The sequence below is a fragment of the Empidonax traillii genome, unplaced genomic scaffold, assembly GCF_003031625.1.
Source record: "Empidonax traillii isolate 1590-97213 ecotype Southwest subspecies unplaced genomic scaffold, ASM303162v1 scaffold278:size663781, whole genome shotgun sequence".
Classification (NCBI taxonomy): Eukaryota; Metazoa; Chordata; class Aves; order Passeriformes; family Tyrannidae; genus Empidonax; species Empidonax traillii.
In genome coordinates this window covers 106,600-114,931 of record NW_020955471.1, presented here as the reverse complement: position 1 = coordinate 114,931, position 8,332 = coordinate 106,600, and positions in this window count along the sequence as shown.

Sequence of the window (8,332 nt, the reverse complement as noted above, 5' to 3'; positions counted from 1 at the left end):
GAAGTGTAGCATCTGCTCTTGATATAACTAAAACTTACTAGTGTTGTGCTCACAAGGGAGCAGGCTTAGACTGGACTACAGCACTGTAGTAAATCACAGCACTTCCCAGTTCTCCTGCCGGTCTCCTGCCAGCTGTTTTGCAACAGGGCATTACTGCATGTCAGTCAGGAGCATGCCAAGAGGGAAATATGATTGGTGCTATCACCATTGTAACAGTTGCCAACTCTGGGTTTGTTTAACTCAGCTGCAACTCATCTCCCATCAAATGCCTCCGTGGGGCAAAACTCAGCTCTGGGCTATTTTACAGAGGCTGCCTTTGATGGACCTGATAGATCCAAAAAATACATCTCCAAAGCTGTATTCCCAGATCGTTTAATGTTCTTACCTGGGACTCAAGGCCTTCACCCACCTACCTTCAGCAGCCACCCCCACACCACCAGCTTCTAAGCTGTTGGGGATGAGCCCTTGTACACCATACAGTGGTGGCAAATGGCCCAGGATGAGCTTCAGCAATTACTTGCACAACTACAAGAATGTGCCCCAGCTGCTCTGAGACCCCAGGAGAGGCATTCTGAGTGTATGGCCAAGATGTTGGCCAGATCTCAAGGTAGAGATAAGAAAGGACCATTAGTGTGGAAATCTGAAAACAAGCATAAAAACTTTTGAAATTCATGAAAACTGCCCAGCATTTCCATATTTAGACTGAAGAGAAAAAGAAAAAAAAAAAAGAAGAAAAAGAAATATATGAAAAAAAAAAGAGACTGACACTGTATATTTGGCCAAAAACTCAGGCTTGATCAACCTGCCAATCATGCTATTTTTAACCATGTGTGAAGAACCCAAGAGGGCTTGGCATTTCCCTTCAGCAGTACTGTAAAATCTCCTGATCACCCATGGGAAATGCCTGCCTTCCTCCTCAGTGACTGCTGATACTCCGGTAAAGTGAGGAAAATGTTGGAGTTTTTTCCCTCCCAAAGACAGAGAGTATAATCCACACTTTCTGCTGGAAATATTTTTGTCTTTCAATTTATGTTGTATTCATGTGAAATAAAAGAGTAACTAACCAAGGCTTGGTTTTCTTTTTGGACTTGAATGGAAAACACTTCCAGAAAAGCAAGAAAAAAAGATTTAATGGCATTTTTCTGGCAGGGAGAGAAACAATCCTTAAATCAAGGAGAAAATTAGAACTCCCATGTTGCATTTAAGCACTCTGTCTTGGTGGTTAGTCCATACAGGGAGCAGGAAGTTATTGCACAAAATTATTAAATGCTCTATACAAAGAGGATAAAGTGGTAAATTTAATTGCTGTTTCAATCTGAGTGCAGTGGCTGCCTCTGCTTTCGTCAGGACCCCTGAGTGCATAGCTGGGGCTCCACTGAGGGTGCTTGTGGGTGGCTGGTGTATGGTCTGTTTCACTTGGGTGAAAGTTTCCCCACAAAGGAGCAAGAAGTTGATTAGCTTCTTCAAAGGGACTTGGCATTCCCTATAACACCAAGAGGTTGTCTGTCAAGGACATGGTGCTGATCCAAGTGGGCCAGGCTTGGGAAAGGTCTGGTCAGAACACAACCTCAGGAGGATGTTGTGGCATGCGGTGACAGCAGGTTGCTTTTAATTTACTAAACACTCCATGCCAGTTTTAGCACTTGTCCCTCCTTTATAGTGGTTCAGTGGATGACCTATGTTCACCACTGCGATATATGTTAACACACCACCCCATGTTCCAAGCAAGGGAGAAAATGCCTGTTGTTTAGAAGTACCAGGAGCTTCTCTTATAAGAAGAAAAAAATCAAGGAAGAAAAAAAAGACATCTGAACAGAGATTAAGTAGTCAAAGTAAGAGTCTTAACAGACTTAAGCTCAGCTGTCTTCAGAGAGTTTTCAAAAGCTTACCGCAAACATTTCTGTTTCAAAGCTTATGCTCCTTTATCTATGAGAAGCTAAACACTGGCTAATTCTTTAATTAGTTTCCAACAAGATGTTTTTCTCTGTAGCCAAGGCTTGCAACAGGATAATTATGTATTTAGTTTAAAAACAAGTGTCAATACAGAAAGTTGTCTTGATTTCTCTTTTTTCAAATTTTTTTTTTTTTGCCTTCTATTTAGATTCCACTGTGTTGATTCTCACCTGCACTGTCTTTCCTTGATTTGGGAAAGATTGATTACTTTCTTTTTAGCTCCTTGTGCTGCAGTTCTAAGGCATGGATATGACAGAGCCAAGCCAGTGCTGTGATCTGTGGTGCAGTTGTATGAATGCAGTGCTTGGGCCCCTCCCAGGACCAAGGAACAGGAGGAATCTGAGCCACCATCAGCTAAGCAGCACAGTTTATTAAACTGTAATAACCATCTGTCCCTGGGTGCCGAAGTGCTACACTGCATGCCAAAGACCTGCATTTTGAGCTTCCCAATCTTCTGCCTACAACCAGAGTCATCATTTATTTTAGCAGAGTCCCAGCGCACCAACAGATACTCTGCTGGTTGGGTCAAGAGCTGACTCAGTCTTGACGGTGCTGAGCAGACTAGGCCTGGATCCCCTGTGGATGTCGTGGTTTAACCCCAGCCAGCAACCAAGTACCACGCAGATGCTTGCTCCCTCCCTCACCAGCCAGATTGTGGAGAAAATCAGAAGGGTAAAAGCTTGAAAATTAGTGGGTTGAGGTAAACATGGTTTAATAGGGAAAACAAAGGCTATGCATACAAACAAAGTAAATAAAAGAATTCACTGCTTGCCATGGGCAGGCAGGTGTTCAGTCATCCCCAGGAGAGCAGGGCTTCATCACATGCTTACTTGGGAAGACAAACACCGTCAGTTCAAATGTACCCCTTTCCTCCTTCTTCCTCCCCCCCTTTATATACTGAGCACGATGTCATACGGTATGGAATATCCCTTTGGACAGTTTGAGTCACATGTCTCAGCTGTGTCCTCTCCCAGCTTCCCATGCACTCCCAGTCCCCTTACCAACGTGACAATATGAAAAGCAGAAAAGGCCTTGGCTCTGTGTAAGCACTGCTCAGCAATAACAAAAACATCTCTAAATTCTCAACCCTCTGTTCAGCAGAAATCCAAAACACAGCCTGGTACTAGCCACTGTGAAGAAAATTAACTTTACCCCAGCCAAAACCAGCACTGAGACTATAGCGAGAGGGAGGGGAATTGCCCTCTCTACCCCTCTGGTCCCTGTCTGTCAATATGTGGATGCAGGAGGCCAAAGGTCTGACACTACGCTTACCCAAGGATAGTCAGACTGGCTTTGTACTCCTCCCAGGAGAAGATCCTAAGTATTAGGCTACACAGCATGTCTGTATGGTGAGGGGGGGAGTGTAACCTTTCTGGTTAACTCATTGAAGTTGTTACATGAGGGAATAAATACATTTTCATTCATTCAAGAGGAAATTTTATGTAAACTTGAATATTGTGGATCAGCTGTCTTCAAGAAAGATGTGAAAAAAAATGTTCTCCTATCAGTCCACTGGAAAAAAATGAGTATTGTTAGAGACCTAGAAAATATAACCTGTGAGGACAAGCTAAAAGACCTGGTACTGTTTCTTTCACGGACAAGGAGACTAGGGGAGTGAAGTGAGAAGCAAAAGCACTATAAATGTCTTAAAATTCAGGAAATGTTGCTGCAAAGAATAAGGAAGTAGTTTGTTCTACACACCTGTGATGGATTACACAAAAATAATGGGATGAAATTGCATCAAGGAAGTTGCCAGCCAGCTGTTGGAAAAAGCTTTCTTATGGCTGGGATACTGAACCACTGGAGTGGCTGAAGATGTGTAGATGCCATTACCATAGATTTGGTTGCAGAAATGTCTGTCAGGAGCAATCCAAGTAGCAGTGATTGTTTTTCCTGTAGCAGTGAGCAAGGACCAACCAGACTAAACGACATGTCCTGTGTCATGGAAATGTAAGCATTGGATCTGGACTCAAGGTATAGTAGGGAGCAACTTTCCCTCCTGTAAAAAGCAGACACGAAGTTGGCTTCTCTGTTTTCTAGCAAATGTGGAGTTATAAGTCATCTTCAATCATTCACTACTAATGGAAATAATACTGGGGGTAAATAAATGGGAATGATGAAGAAATATACAGTGGGGTATCAGAAGTTAGCCTTTGGGGGCATAAGAGTTTGAAGTCAGGAACATCTACTCCCTCCTGCAGTTCAGGCTCTGATTAAAAAGAATGTGCATGCATCCACTGAGAGTCGGCATTTGGTACCTCTAGAGAACATGTTCTCCCCTTTGCAGATCTGTGCTGCTTTCTGAGTATATTGTAAGTAATTCTCAGTTGAGTCATTAATTCTTTCAACACATCTGAAAGAACTTAACTAATGTGATCATAAATTCAAGCACTCTGAATATCAGTACTTGAGCCTAGATGTGTTTATTATTAATATTAAATAATATGAGTAGTTGTTGCAAACTTTACTTTTAAAACTGGCAGCTCATCAAAATTTTATATAAATTTGGAACCTATACTGTTCTTGCTGCTATAAACACGATAATATCATAAGCCAAACATTTCCCCCTTATTGTTAGTGTGCTTCCTTTGCTTAATCTCTGCAAATGTGCCCAGAGAGCACACGAAAATTCTTAGTCTCTGCTTCCTTTCATTCCTCTTATCAGCAAATCATGACCATAAGATGGAGATAAGGCCATTTTGGAGGACGTGGGGGCTTCCCAACCTCTACAGATGGCATGCACTCCCCACACTGGCTCAGCACTTTGAGGGGATGGATTTCACTGCCTTCTGTCTGGATAGAGCATCCATGCCAGTACCGTGACCAGCATCACCCTGTGCAGCAGGCACAAAGAAGACTTCTCCCCTGCAATCTCAAGACTCAGTGTCTCAATTTGCTGTGTCCACTGCTGATCTCAAGGTCTCTGTGCTATTTTATGTGTTCTGTCTCCTGAGAGTTGAGAGATAGATAAAAGCATGTTTGCAACCTGCCTGGAGAGATGCTGCCTCAACTCTGAAGATGGCCTGTCTCTTCAGCCAGACCTGTGCTTCTCACAAGAGGGGTATAAAATCTCCCTGTCCTGGGGCAGGCTAAGGCTCTCCAGTGCCTTTTTGGCCTATGCAGGGCTACAGACACAGGGTCAACATCTGTCCTGCCACCCTGGCTTGAAGGCAAAGTGAAGCTCAGCACTGCCTGTCCTTGGCACAGTGTGACCATGTGTGTGGCAGCTCTGGGGGATGCCTGGCAGGGTGCCTGGCAGTGACCGTGCTGCAGTAGCGGGGATGCAGTTGGACAAAAAGAAGTGAGGACATAAAAAGAAGGGAAAAAGAGGGGGAGAGCCCCAAGGCTCAGGTCCAGCCCTGGCAGCTCAGGTCCCCAGCTGGCCGTAGGGACAAGTGACTCATGCTGTGCAGGAGCAGGGGAGACCTGGGCACTGTGGGGCCATGGCTCTGACTGCAACCAAACCCCTCTGGTCACAGACAAGGGCAAAGAGGATATGAAGATCCACAGCCCATGGGAGTGTGATACGCTGGTGCAGCTCCAGAAGAAAACCCTGTGGCCATCCTGCAGAGACTGATAAGAAAAATATCATTTGGGATGATGACTGGGCTTGCTGGGAAGCAGGATAGCTGGGGACAGGCTTCACAAAGGGAAGGAACAGATGGATAAATGGGAACGGGAATAATTTTAGCCTCCTTCAAAAGGAAAAAACCACTTTGGCCACCAGATCCTCAGGCTCACACTACTTAGCACTTGCTCATATAATGGCCAGACCTGAAGACTTGGAAAAGCAGATTGTCAACAAGAAGTGATCCTTGCAGAAGGCTGCAGTGCTTGGTCAGAGCATGAGGATGTGGAGTAGCTATGTGGCATTGTTATTGCTAGGCTACTGTAAAGCATCTGTGTTCTTGTACTGCAAAATCCCCAGGGGGATGCATGTATTTAAAACAATAAAAATCTTAAAAACGCACCAAAAAAGAACTTGAACAAAACCCCTGATGCAAAGCCAAGGGGTTCAGCCATCACTGTTGCCTCATTCCTCCAAACCAGCAGGTCTGGAATGATGGAGAATGACTGCATAGGCAGGCTGGGCTTTGAACAAGGAGATGTGACACGTGGCCTTCCCCCAGAGTCACTGGGATAAGCCAGTCCCTGTGCAGCTCCAGGAGCCCTTGGCAAGCTGCTTTGCAAGAGAAAAACCTACAGTGGTTGCACCCTGAGAGCTTTTGCCTTCTCAGCATCTGCTGCTAAGTGATGGGGCAAGGAGAGCCTGCCTGGAGAAGAAAAGGCTCCTGGAAGACTTATTGTGGTCTTTCATCACTTGAAGGGGACCTATACGGAAAATGGGGACAGACTTTTTAGCAGGGCCTCTTGCAATAAGACAAAGGGTGATTGTTTTAATATAAAAGTGGGTATGTTCAGGGTAGGTACAAGGAAGAATATTTTTACAATGAGGGTGGTGAAACACAGAGACAGGTTGCCCAGAGGGGTGGTGGATGTCCCATCCGTGGAAACATTCAATATCAGGTTGTAAGGGGGTCTGAGCAACCTGATCAATTTGAAATTGTCCCTGCCCATGGCAGGGGCTTGGACTAGACAGCCTTTAAAATTCCCCTCCAACCCAAATGATGGTATGATGCTGTGATTCTATGATCCCCTATGATCATAGGACAGAGCTGTGTCTGTGTGGTCCTGCGAGGCTCATTAATGGCTTTTCAATAGATACTAGCACTAATGAGGGTCTCTCTCCTGGACTGGGGGCACCCCTTTCTTCCAGTCATCCCAGGGCTGTGGACCTGGCCTGGAGATGGGCAGAGCATCCTCAGCTCTGAGCTGAGGATGGATGGATGGATGGATGGATGGATGGATGGATGGATGGATGGATGGATGAAGCTTGGCATAGGGCTGAAGGCACTGCATTGCCTGATAGGGGACATGGGCTACTTTGCATGGCAAAAGCTGCTCCTTAAGTGCATTGTGCACTCTGCTAAGACTAGGGTTTGGCCATGATCAAGCCCTGGCCAGGGCTTGAGTTGCTGCCATGAGTTGCTGGCCTCTCTCCTTGTCACTCTCAGGAAATACAAACAGGAGAGTCCTGCCCCCATCTGGAAAATGCACCATCTGCTGCAGTATCCTAATAATAGCACGTCTTAGGCCTTGCTGCCTCAGGAAGAGGCTCACAAAAGTGCTTTTCATGGAGAAGAGCATGAGCCATGTGGGATGGGCATGGCTATGTGGGACCCTAGGGCAATGGGTTCTGCACATGTGGTAGAGTGCAACACTGGGATTGCAGGCTGTCCTGTGCACAGAAATGCCGTGTTTTGGGTTATTCTGTGGGATTTTACAATAGAAACTGATTTTAGGCTTTTTCACTTGCTATGAATAAAGCACTATCTTCAGTTCTTCAGATGGATTTCCTCCTCCTCAGCTTCTCTTCAGCTGAATCCAAGCCTTGCTTTTTGGTCTTCTCTCCTCCCTTGGAGGTGTAGATCCAAGTAACAACTCTGTCAGAACCTGGTACCAGCCCCAGCAGCTGCTAAACAGCATAGGATTGCTTAAAAATTAATCCAAACTTGTATTTCTCATAAAAAGTGCTAAATTGTTGATGCAGAGCCCAGAAAGTCTATGTGGTTTTGGTAAATACTCTCCCCATTTTTTATTAAATGACTTTATAAAGAATAAATGCAGCCACAGAATCATTAGAGAAACTGGGCAGTAATTAACAGGCATGAGGGGGTACTGCTTCCTGCATAGGTCTCCTGAGGGAGGAGAACAAAGCAAACCCAGGGGTACCAGCCTCTTTCCTCCCAGGGCAGAGCGACTGAAATCAATTCCAGTTTAAAAACAGTGCAGGCACCAAATGGAGAAAGTAGCACGTATGTCTTGGAGACCTTTGTAGCAGTTGAGAAGGCAGCCCAGGTCTGGGCACCATCCCAAGGGGACTCAAAGTGTTAGCTTACCATCAGGGCCAAATTCTCCTAGTTTTGGATGCACACAAGCCAAGCAAAATATGTTAGTTGGCATTTCACTTGCTAAACACTCTCCCAGTTTGCAGTGGAAGTAGTAGCATCCATATATCTAAGAGAGGCTTTTGGCTCAATCCCCACCATGTGCTTGCCCTCAGTTGTGCTTTTCACTGTCTTATTTTCTGTCCTTAAAAAAATCCAAGCAACAAGATAAGCCCTGGTTTTAGGCAGAAACTGGCAAAATGCAGCAAAATGTGGAGCTGTGGGGGGAACAGAAGACTTGCCCAAAGCAGTATTTTTCAGTTTGTCAGTGAACTCCCCTTCGAGTTGAAGACCATTCCAGTGGCCCAGGGCACTATGATGGGATTGGCTGTCCTGTACGCCATGAATGTGGCCTTCACCACGCAGGAGGG